This window comes from Ambystoma mexicanum, chromosome 11 (genome assembly GCF_040938575.1).
Source record: "Ambystoma mexicanum isolate Mex_15411 chromosome 11, UKY_AmexF1_1, whole genome shotgun sequence".
Taxonomy (NCBI): Eukaryota; Metazoa; Chordata; class Amphibia; order Caudata; family Ambystomatidae; genus Ambystoma; species Ambystoma mexicanum.
Genome location: NC_090934.1, coordinates 1,186,091,294 through 1,186,103,756, shown reverse-complemented (window position 1 = coordinate 1,186,103,756; position 12,463 = coordinate 1,186,091,294). Strand labels below are relative to the sequence as shown.

At 51.6% G+C, this 12,463-nt stretch overlaps 1 protein-coding gene across 1 annotated transcript in view; it reads left to right on the top strand.

The window, feature by feature from the left end:
• The window catches only part of FAM219B (family with sequence similarity 219 member B), a 181,710-nt gene that overhangs the window by 126,934 nt on the left and 42,313 nt on the right, over positions 1-12,463 (top strand). The gene's annotated exons all lie outside the window — the stretch shown is intronic.

The following is a 12,463-nucleotide window of genomic DNA, read 5'->3' as shown; positions in this document are numbered from 1 at the left end:
CGCTCCAGCCAGGGGTTATCTGTCATTGGCCAAATGTGGGGAAGGAGGATGTCATTGATTGGACAGACTTTCCATTTTGAATAATGCTAATAATACCATTGGTGGGCTGGGGCAGCCCCCAGTCTGAATATGGGATAAAAGGAGTAGCTCTGCATCCGTATTCCCAGATGGCCAACTGGTTCCAAGACACTGAAAAAGAAGAGCAACATTATGAAGAGCCGAATTCTGCTGCTGAAGATGACCAGCATTGGCTTTATCTAAATTCTGGTGTTCTCCAGCATGGGGTCTGGCATGGATTCACATGCTCATGAATATTCCCCGTCGTCAGGCCGGGAATCCTCGGTATAGAAAAAAATCAGTATCAGTTTCATTTCTAATCTGTCTTTCTTAGTAGTAACCAATCACTGGTCTCTGGGTCATACTGCCCCCAGCCAATGACTGCCCTCTCCCTAAGCCTCGCCTCTGGCAGCCATCCTCAGATTTTTATTGCACGTTCAAGTGTTGGGAGTCCTCGTGCTGCAGCTCTCGAGCTTTTGCTGCGTTTTCGCGCTTTTTTCAGGAGATTTTTCTCTTTTTTCAGTTAAATAGAGTCTCAAGCTCCACCGTTTCTACATCCGATCAACGGGGATCCGTTTCGGAGTTTTCTACGCCCCTCAAGGGTGAAGATTTCGTCGAGTTACGCTTTTGGAGGATTCCAGAAGTTCCGAGGCCTACCCCGGACATGGCCCAGGAGAAAGGAAGCTTGACGCCCGGGAAGCTGTTCAGGCCCTGCCCTGGATGCCAGCTTCAGAATGTTTTCAAGGAGGACGAGCATTCGTTATGTCTCTACTGTCTCCATGAGGACAAGACGCACACGGAGAAGGACTGCGCGTTTTGTGGGAACATGTCGGAGCGGACCATAAAGGATCGCCACCACCGTCTCGCCAACTGGCTGGAAGGGAAGACCCCGTCAGGCGAGAAGAAGAAAAAGAAGTCCGAGCGGTCTTCTAAGTCCTGTGAGGGCGCCTCGGCGACAGGGGGCCCAACAAAAGGCTAAGCAGCGCGAGTCCGCGGGCACCGGGAGCGCCGAACGGTCGGGCTCCTTGGCTGCCAGGCAGGGCGCATCCTCCCCGGCACCATCAACCACGAGCCAACGCTCTGGCTCGGGTAAGAGGAAGTCCGAGAACCCGGCGAAGCTTCTGGAGAGGCCCCAGTCGATCTCGAAGATTCCGGCAGAGGGGGAGCGAGGCTGAGGACCCTCCCCCCAAGGTGAAGGCCCCAGGCGTCCAGAAGGTGACGATGGCCTTAATTCACCCTGCTAAGACCTCGATTGAGGATGTCGCTGCGGCCCTGGCTCAGCCTGTGGAGGGTACACCAGTGGAGGCGCCCTCAGGACCCAGAGTCTCCCTGCCACCGCAGAGGGAGTAGTCTTTCAGACCCATTGAGAAGACCCCCACGAAGTCCTCGTTTGAAAAGGTGGGGTAGGGGCTGGTGGCCATTGTGGATACGGACACGACCTCTGAAGAAGAGCTCATCGAAGTTGTGGGAGAGGCCCAGCCCATCGGGAGGGATCCCGACGAGGGCGACGACGAGAGCGACGGGGTCGCCGACAAGGCTCCTCAAGAGCCCTCGCGCCTGTCGTTTCCGGAGCCGCAGGACACTTCGGCGGCCATTTTGTAACGATTCAGTCCTTATGTTCGGAGATAAGGACAAGGTTGCCCCTCCCCCCGACGGAGGTACCTGAGCCAGACCCGAAGGGGGAACCGGAGCCAGGACCTTCGGAAAGTCCACCGCATAAGAGGAGGACGACGCATCCTATGCCACCTCTCCCACCTCTGCGGCCTGCTCTGCCTTCCTCCCGGTCTACTACCCACGGGGATGATACAGGCACGGACACGGCTACGACAGGTACAGATGACGACGGAGGCGACGACGGGACCTGTCGCCCCCTGCTCGGGCGTCCCCGCCCGACGAAATTGGATCCTTTCATGCCATGATTTCCAGGGCATCCAAGCAATTCCAGCTCTGCCCAGAAGAGAAGAAGAAGGATGGGTTCCTTTACCAACGGCGCAAGGCTAAAAGGAAGACGGTCCTCGCCGTACCACTTCTTAATGACATCTGGGATGAGGGGCTCGCCCTCCTCAAGAACCCTGCCACGGCGCCGGCAAAGAGGGACCGGTACGAGAAGAAGTACCGGGTACCCGACGCTGCCCCCTTGTACCTTCGGGCGCAACCTACCCCGGATTCGGTCGTCTCGGCAAAGAAGAAAGCTGGGGGGCATCGGCCTCGACATCAACTTCCCCGCCGGACGGCGAGGGCAGGAAGTTGGACACGATGGGACGGCGGATCATCTCATCCGCAGCGACGACTATCAAGGCGGCCAACGCCCTGGCTATCGTAGCCCGCTATGACAGGGAGTTGTGGTTCAAAATCGCCCCTCTGTTGGACTTCCTTCCGGACGCCAAAAGGGATGAGGCCCTTGAAATCCTACAGGAGGGTGAGATTGCTTCGGACCACGCCATCACAGTGGCAACGGACATCGCCGACACCGGTTTCCGTCAGTTGGGCAACAGCGTTTGCTTGAGACGACGAGGATGGCTCAAGGCCACGGATTTCCACCAGGACATACAAACCAAGGTTTTGGACATGCCCTTCGACGGGAACAACCTGTTTGGGAAGGCGGTTGATGAGTCCCTTCAGGCCATCAAGACAGACACAGAGACTGCCCGGGCACTGGGAGTGCTCCAACAACGACGGCCGTCCTTTCGGAGCTCCGGAGGCAGACAAGGTGCCTCCAAGGGATCCGGCAGTGGCTCCTCCACGTACCGCCAAGCGGCAAGATCTTCGTCCCAGGAAGCCTACAGGGGACGCGGCAAATCAGGTGGTGCCCGTCGGCTTCGACAGGGAGGTCAAGGAGGCAAGGCGGCCCTGCAAACAAGATTGAACCGACCGTGGGGTCGGGCCCCCGCCGAAGCACCCCGGTGGGAGGCCGGCTGGCGAGGTTCGTCAGCGTGTGGGAGTCCATCTCCACCGACCGTTGGGTGCTGGATGCCCTGGCCCAAGGGTACGCCCTCGAGTTTCAGAAGAAGTGCCCTCGCATTCCACCCGTGGCCAGGAAGGAAAATCCCGTCCCTCAACTACTGTTGGAAGTAAGGGCGATGCTCAAGAAGCGTGCCATCGAGCTCGTCCCAAAGAGGCTTCGGGGCTCCGGAGTTTACTCAAGGTACTTCCTCGTAAAAAAGAAGACAGGAGGATGTCGCCCCATCCTGGACCTACGACGACTGAACAGGTACATCAAGGCACACAAGTTCCGTATGGTCACCCTCCAGCACGTGCTGGGACAGCTGGAGGAGGGCGATTTCCTGTCGTCGTTGGACTTGGAGGATGCGTACTTCCACATCCGAATTCTAAAAAGACACCAAAAGTACCTCAGGTTCGTGGTCCAATGGCGGCACTAGCAGTTCAAAGCCCTCCCGTTCGGATTGAAGTCGGCACCCAGGGTGTTCACCAAGTGCCTCGCACCGGTGGCGGCACGGCTGCGCCTACAGGGGATCCACGTCTACCCCTACCTGGACGACTGGCTCATCCGGGCAAGGACAAGGGAGCTCACCGTGGAGCACACTGCGAAGACCGTCCAGCTGCTCAGGGACCTGGGATTCTCCATCAACTTTCCAAAATCCCACCGGGTTCCGTCGCAAGTCGCCCTGTTTCTGGGAGCCAAGCTCGACACAGTGGTGTGGCTGGCCTCGCCGTCGGAGGAAAGGACCAGGACCATTCTGGGCAAGGTGCAGCGTCTGCTGGCCACGGACATGGCCAGGGTAAGATCTATCAAATCCCTCCTCGGGATGATGTCCTCCTGCATTTATCTGGTGCGCCTTTGCAGGCTTTGGATGCGCCCCTTACAAGAGTTCCTCGACGCCCGCTGGGTCCAGTCGACGGGCAGCTTCGAGGACAGGATCCCTCTCAACGAGACGTTCCGTCAGGCGATCCGGTGGTGGGGTACCCGCTCCCATCTGTCAGCGGGCACGGACTATCAGACCCTAGCTCACCAGGTGACGGTGACGACGGACGCCTCCCTGGAAGGTTGGGGAGCGCACTCCGGAGATATTCACGCGAGCGGCCTTTGGCTCCCGGAGGAGAAGTCTCTCCACATCAACATCTTGGAGCTCTGCGCAGTGTTCTGGGCCCTCAGGTCCTTTCTTCTGTCCCTCAAGGGCAAGGTGGTGAGGATCTTCACCGACAACACCACCACGATGTTCTACATCCGGAAGCAGGGCGGAACCAGGTCCCCTGCCCTATCCAAGGAAGCCCAGGATCTGTGGCATTGGGCCGTCGCCCAGGGGATGTTTCTGGTGCCTCTTCATCTGGCAGGAATAAAAAACACGATCGCTGACTCACTCAGCAGGGAACTGCGCTCGTGCCACGAGTGGGAACTATGCCAGGATCAAGTGGATCGACTCTTCTGACGATGGGGCGAACCCCAAATCGATCTCTTCGCGACGGCGACGAATTCCAAGTGCCGGAGGTTCGCCAGCAGGTTCCCCCAGCCGAGGAGCATGGGCGATGCTTTCTCGTTCCCCTGGGACGGCCTATTTCTTTATGCGTTCCCTCCGCTGCCGTTGCTGCTCCGGCTCATCAACCAGCTCAAGAGGTCCCGGTGCAGGATGATCCGGTTCCCGGACCTTCTGGACTTGTCAACGTCCCCACCAGTCAAGCTACCGACGGACGCAGACCTTCTCTCCAGAGAAGGGGGCGCCATTCTTCACCACAACCCGGAGTCGCTGAACTTGCAGGCCTGGCTCCTGCAGCACTAGAGTTTGGAGGGTACGACATCCTGGCCGACTGCAGAGAGGTTCTTGCAAAGGCCAGGGCGTCCTCAACTCTCAAGTGCTACGGACATAAATGGAAGAGGTGCTCTATCTGGTGCCGTGCACAGAAGATTAACCCTCTGCGGATTACGGCCCCTCAAGTACTGCCGTACCTACTGTCGCTGGCCAAAGCTCGACTGGCTCACGCCTCCATCAAAATACATCTGGCTGCAATCTCCCGATATACCAGGACTACGGGACGGGCGTCCTTGTGGTCTCATCGCCTGGTGAAAGAATTCATGAAGGGACTATTCCAATCATTACCGCCGATGAAGGCTCCTGCCCCGGCGTGGGAGCTTAATGTGGTGCTGACCAGGCTCATGGGGGCCCCATTCGAGCCTATGCATTCGGCGCCTTTGAAATTCCTGTCATGGAAGACAGCTTTCCTCGTGGCCATCACCTCCGCACGACGAGTGAGAGAGATCCAGGCCCTATTTTGCAAGCCTCCATACTTGACTTTTCATGACACGAGGGTGGTGCTGAGGACACACCCCTCCTTTATGCCCAAGGTGCCGTCGGACTTCCACCTCAACGAGCCCTTGGTGTTGCCAGTTTTCTTCCCATCGTCTTCGTCGCCGGCCGAGAGGACTTTGCACTCGCTGGATGTAGCTAGAGCGCTGAAGTTCTACGTGGACCGCACAAAGAGTTTTCGGAAGACGTCACAGCTGTTTATGAACTTTGGGACTGTGAATCAAGGGAAGGCTCTCTCGAAGACTTCCATTTCCAGATGGCTCTCCGGCTGCATCATGCACTGTCACCGGTTGGCACACCGACCGCTGCCCGGCCGTCCGAGAGCCCATTCGACCAGAGCGATCGCTGCTACCACGGCGTTCCTGTCTGGTGTGCCCCTGCTGGACATCTGTAGGGCTGCGACGTGGAGGTCGACGCACACCTTCACAAGATTCTACTGTGTCGATCGGGACTCCAGGGAGGAGTCCAGGGTCGGCCAAGCAGTGCTGCGCAACCTGTTCACCTAAGGTGAGCCTGGTGAGGAGGTAAGAGTTGCTTAATGTTGAGTTGTTGTATTGCTTAATGTTGAGCCTGTTGCCACCTCCTGTGGTTGTGCATGTGTGTACTGCTATGTATTCTCTTATTCATGAGCATGTGAATCCATGCCAGACCCCATGCTGGAGAAGGAACAAGTTACTTACCTGTAACTGTTGTTCTCCAGCATGGGTCTGGCATGGATTCAGATGCGAACCCTCCCGCCTACCCCTCTGCGGCTCTTCACTTGGTCATACTGCCACTTTACTTGCTACCAAATCTGAGGATGGCTGCCAGAGGAGGGGCTTAGGGAGAGGGCAGACATTGGCTGGGGGCAGTATGACCCAGAGACCAGTATGACCCAGAGACCAGTGATTGGTTACTACTAAGAAAGACAGATCAGAAACGAAACTGATACTGATTTTTTTCTATACCGAGGATTCCCGGCCTGACGACGGGTAATATTCATGAGCATGTGAATCCATGCCAGACCCATGCTGGAGAACAACAGTTACAGGTAAGTAACTTGTTCCATGTCCTGTGGCTCTGCAACAATCCACAGAAGACCCTTGCTGGTGGGTCCAACCAGTCCAGACACATGCACGAGAAGCCTTTGGAAGTTGACTAACTCGCTTCGTCCAAGGCATCCCTGTAAATCGATCACCATACAGAGTTGCAACTTGGGACTCCACATGTTGACTTGTGGCATAAAACGAGTCCTCCTACAGCTGCTGCTACACTTTATGAAGATGGACATTTCTGGACCTGTCTACTTTACTGCCATAAGTGTTGCCTGCCCCACCCTGATCGGGGTGATCTTCGCTGCTGCCTGTCAGTTATGTCCTGGGCAGACGGGCCCTCCTCCCGTCATGGGACCTTCTTTCCTGAGGTGCATATTGTCCTGCTTGAAGGCCTCTAGAGCCTGGAGCACGAAACCACTCTCTAGCTGGACCCAATCCCGCAGCCAAAGCGACCACTGCACCCATGGTCCCTGGACAACCTGCAACTGGACCAATGACGGAAGTAAGTGTGCTCAGCATTTCTCAGGGGAGTCCCTCAAATATTCAGAATCCTGGCAGGAGCTTGTATACCCGTTAACACCCACCAACCCACCATAAAGTAGACTCCCTAACTCTCCCTTTGGTGGTCGAGATTGGGAGAGTTTTGGCCAAGAATCGCCCACCACTGCAACCCCTAGTGTGATGAGGTTGGGAAAGCACCCCTTACCTAGTTGTACCTATTTTCATTTTAAGTGCATTTCTTCTTGAACTATTGCTCACCTGCCACTACTTGTTGTAGGTTCCAACAACCCACAATGATACTTTACTGGGGCATTGATTCTTTCAGAGGTACTAGGTTTACCTACCTAGTATGAAATACTTCTTAAGTAATGGGTGCCTTTTAATAATAAGGCAGGGTATGTTTTAATTGCACGGTATGTTTTAATTGTATTTGTACAGTTTATTTATTTTATTTATTTATTGTTCACTTGTTAGGCACCTATACAGCAAGTATCAGTGTCCACAGGGTTGAAACAAAGATTTGCTTCATTCAAGATACTGTTTGTCACCTAATTGTCATGTTTAACGAAATGCTAATAAAAATGTGTCTCCACGGGGCAATGGTAGGGCTATGCCTTGTGTGTATTCAGAACATGCAAGTGCAGCAAGGAATAGGGAAGAGGGAGGAGTGCTGGAGTGTTCGCGCTCTTGGGTGACCCACAGATCAATGCATGGTAGAAGTGCATGGTGTGGCGAGTGCCACACAGCCGGAAACAGCGATGGGTATAATTGGGAACCTCGAAGGTGGAAGGAGTGACAGGGCAAGTGCTGAGGGCAGACAGGAGCTGGGACGATTGGGTGTGCGAGGTCAGGGGCCCTGAGGATGCATGAGGGCCCAAGACATCAATCGCAGCAACTGTGAAATTAGCAGAGGAGAGAAGAAGGGAAGAAGGAGGTAACGAGGAAAGTCTTGCGGAGCCTCCAGAATTTAAGAAAGTTCTGCTGAAGGCGCAGGGAGTGAGGGGGGAGGGGCTGTTCGGTAGGAGGGAGCCAGCGGTGGAGAACCATCGGCCACCTACCCTCTGTTTAGCGAAACGCTTTACACACAGAGTTGATGCCAGAGGAACATAGAGGTCTAGAGGGAGAGTATTTAGTAAGATAAGAGTTGAAGATGGTGTGATCCCCTGGCCCAGACAGCCTTGTGGATGATGCAGAGGGATTTTAATTTAATCTGCAACAACTGGTAGCCAGTGAAGACTTTTTTTGAGCAGGGGAAATGTGGTCCCTATGGTTAAGGCCAAGGATAAGTCTTGTTCCCCTATTCTGGATTAGCTGGAGGGGTGCAGAGTGAAACAAGGTAGATTCAGAAGAAGGCTATTGCAATAGTCAAGCCTAGAGAGAACCAGGGCTCAGATAACATTGAGCGTCTGGGGAAAAGTGAGAAAAGGGAGAATTCCTTTGAGAAGGCAGAGCTGAAAGTGGGACTGCTTGGCAATGTCCTGAGTTTGAGGGAGGAAGGAGAGAGAGAGAGAGAGAGAGAGAGAGAGAGAGAGAGGAGTCGAAGATGACTCCAAGGTTTCTGGTTTCAGAGGAAGGAGCAGGGAGAGAGCCCATGCAGGAAGGCCAGAGTGAGGGGGAAGGAGGGAGCAGGGGCCCCAATGGGAAGGATCTCCGTTTTACAGTCATTGAGGCAGAGATCATTGGAAGTGCACCAGTACTGGATGGCAGATAGGCAGTCTGGGATGATGGAAGGTGCAAGAGGGTCAGCAGGAAGTTTGAAAAAGAGTTGTTTGTCATCAGCATAACACTGGAGGTGGGTGAGGGGTGAGAAGAGATGAGGCGTGCAAGCTGAGCAATGTAGATGTTAAAGAGCCAATGGGAGAGGATAGAGCCCTGGGGGACACCACAGGTGGTGAAGGAAGTAGGAGAGAAGTAGCCCAGGATAACGTTGGACAATCTGTCAGTTAGGAAGGCTGTCAACCAGTCCAGTGCCCGATCCGAGATACCAAGGGTATCGTGGTGCCTTTGTATAAGGATGGAATGGTGGACCATGTCAAAGGCATAGGAGAGATCGAGTAGGATGAGTACAGCTGGGGAGTTGGAGCCAAGAGATGTGAGCAGTTCCTCACAGGTCTTCAGAAGAGCAATTTCCGATGCTCGGAATCCAGATTGAGGGTCGTGGAGACCACCAACATGTTTGGTGTGCAAGTTGAGTTGGGGCAAGGCCAGCTTCTCCAGCAGTAGCTTCCATTTATTGCCAACTGGTTTCAGATGATGCTTTGAACTTTTGTTAGTAAGTAAAGTGCAGGTGAACTCACTTTGAAATCACCAATTCCGGGGGGGGGGTGTGTGTGTGTGTGTGTGTGTGTGTACACACACGTACGTACGTACGTACGTACGTACGTACATACATGGTGATTTAGGGATTGAGTTGTACAGACTTTGAGATATAAAGGCCTAATCAAATAGTACGTTTGTACTCGTATGTTGCCCGAGTTATTTGAATGCTTTTGCTGAGTAACTGTACTACTACACCACCCACATAGCATTTGAAGTCGGCCTACTGCTCAGTCCACACTACCTAGATAGAGTTTGACTATACTTAAGTGTTAAAACCACGTTCAACAATAGGGTGGCCCCTCCGAAGCCGCCCACCCCATATTTGTGATGTCATCTTTGATTTCATAAGTGTTATTCTTAGCAGTGCACGGTGGTGGCGCAAGTTATGGTTGCTTAGCTTAGCATAACTTGTGAATTTCAGGGGTTTTTCGGTTTTACTTGTAACCATAACGTCCCCTTAACAAAGTTTTTTTTCATTGAATTTCATAGGTTTTTATTAGTGCATCTTAACCATAACGTCTGTGAACATCTGACTTCGTTGCGGACCTTCCGGACAGTGCCACTTGACAATATGCTGGCACGCGGCATGATGACATGTCCGAGAACCCATCCGCACTTCACGATAAGATCCGTGCTTCGCGGACAGTTCGGAACTGCATTTTCTACTGATCTAGGAACTTTCAACTTCAATTTCTCTTGCACAGCTCCAACACCTATTCCTACTCATCCATTAACAATCTAGTACACAGTACATACTTTTAGCAAAACTGCTATTTATCTTAAAATGGTATCAGCTAATACCATCCCTCCTCCCCAAGCTTAGAAATAGCACACGCGCAACATTTTCCCCTGTCCACCTGCCCCTCCATATTAGTGTTTGGTGCCTCTTCCCTCATTTCCCTCCCCACCTTTCGTTCTAAGCTCTCCTGCCAAAAAAAAAAATGCATTCAAAAACAATAAAAGAAATATTCCTTTAGGAACCACCTTTCACAGTTAAAATATAGAACTAAAAAAGAAACTTAGACTCCATCTACTTTTATATTTCTCAATAAGATTTTCCAACATTTCCTTTTGCTTTTTGTGTTATGCTAATGGTGATATTGTGGCGTTTATCCCCCGTTCCAGGGATGGAACGGTGGATATCGACCTGGCAGCCCAAGTTAATCAGCCCAAGCAAAGCGAGGGTGGATAAAGAGGTCTCCGGACCATTATCACCTCCCCATTCCAGCCCCTGTAATGGGGGATGAAGGCCATTAGCATCCTAGGTTCCCAAAGTGGGAACCCAGGGTGCTAAAAAAAAGGATTTTTCTTTCTACACCGGGACACCTGCGGCGTCCCGGTGTAGTAAGGAAAAGATGGCCACCATGGAAAGGGAAGACTGGTTCTGTACAGGGCCCCTCTTCGCTTTCCATGGCAGCCTGCAGAAGGCGAAAAGCGAACCCTATAACCATATTACCACGGGCATGTTTTTCTTCATTTTCAAACCTATCCCAATTTCGATGAACTTTACTTCAAAGCCAGTCCCAGGTGGACATGGCCACTTTAACCCTGTGTGTTGTCCCTCGTGGTCATGGCCAGTAGCCGGATTGTCCGGATCATGACCTTATTCCATGACCCGGACAATCTGGCCACTGCCCATGGCCACAGGCTACACCTCAGTCACCAAAGGTAAATCACTATTTTTTTTTTGTACCTACATTATGACACTTGTAAAAAAAACAAAATCCATTCAGACTTTACGAAAACATTTATATCTAGATCTATGATCTTTTTGCAAACCTTTTGTGTAGATTTGTCAAATGGCACCACATTTATAAGCCTTTACAATATTTTGGGACCATCCTCTAATTTTGCCCCCTCTTGACAAAATCCCACCAAACTTCGCAAAAACATTTATATCTAGATCTATTATCAGTCTGCCAAAATAAGTGTAGATTCGTCAAATTGCACCTCATTTATAAACCTTTACATTATATTGGAACCCCACTCTAATTTTGCCCCCTCTTGACAGCATCCCACCAAACTTTGCAAACACATTCGGAATCGGGACGGGAATATAATTGCAAAATTGCATGCGGTTTCATTGAGTGGCGCCAAGTTATATGACATCCCAAACATCTGAAGTGTCCCGAACTTCTCAGGACTGTTTGCGAACATCCGAACTGTTCGCTGACTTTTGTGGCAAAAACAGCCTGTTTTTTTTGCTTCTTGCAGCCATATTCCATCTTATCCTCATCACCCCGCACCTCCAGAAATGATTTGATAAGTTTGACAAGTGTAATGTTGTGTTTTTTAATCTGTTTTTACCGCGATGTCCGCGGACATCGGCTGGTGTCTGCGAATCCAAGATGTCAGGCATTTCCAAAAATCTGGCGCACCTCACGCTTCAAGCCAACCAATCAGCGAACACATGTGTCGGCGGACATGACGCAAGTCTATTAGCCAATCGGTGTCCTGTACGCTGAGCGGACACAGATATCACTAATTATCTTTGCCTTACGTTTTGGTCGTTTAAAAAACTACTGGACGGATTTACACCAAATTAACAAAAGCACGCTTTCGGGACCAAGCCGCTGCTCCTGCCGCAAATTTGGTGAAAATCCGTCCAGCGGTTTGGGTTGTAGGCGTGAGCAAAGTTTTTTCCCGTTATGTCTATGGGGAAAAAAAGAAATTTTGGGACCCCAAACCTCACCAAACTTTGCAATAAAATTCATAGTGGGACATATACTTCTTTAGCAAAGTCTGGTGAGGATTCGTGCAGGGAGAGCAAAGTTATAAGACGCCCAAAAAGTGCTCTTCCTATGGGTTTAGCAACTTAACCATAACTACATGGCCGCTACCGCAGGCCAAGTAATATATAAATGTTAGTATTAGGTAGTCTTCACTGTCTCAATTAACTTTAGGTATTGCTTTTGCTATTGGGTCCAGTTTCAGAGGGTTTCCTAGTTTTGTGTTGATGGAGCTCATGGTCTTTTTGCCAGTGTCTTTTCTTTTTTGGATTGGCCATCATAAACCTCTTTTGTTTGAAAAACTCTGATTTCTGGAGTGGGTACAATGTTGAGGGTATTTTTGGTCCGTTAATCAGTAGGCTTTTTGGATTACAAAGAACATTTTCTTCAGTGGGAAGTCAAGAAAAGTGGTCCAGTGCTGGAGTGGTAAGATCTTGTCTTTTTGTTTGTTTATTATTTATAAGGCGCTCGAAACCCTTAGGTAGCTGGGTGCACAACATATCAAGAATACTTAAAGCGTGGTTACAGTTTGCTTAGTTACAGTTTGCTAGTTACATGCATT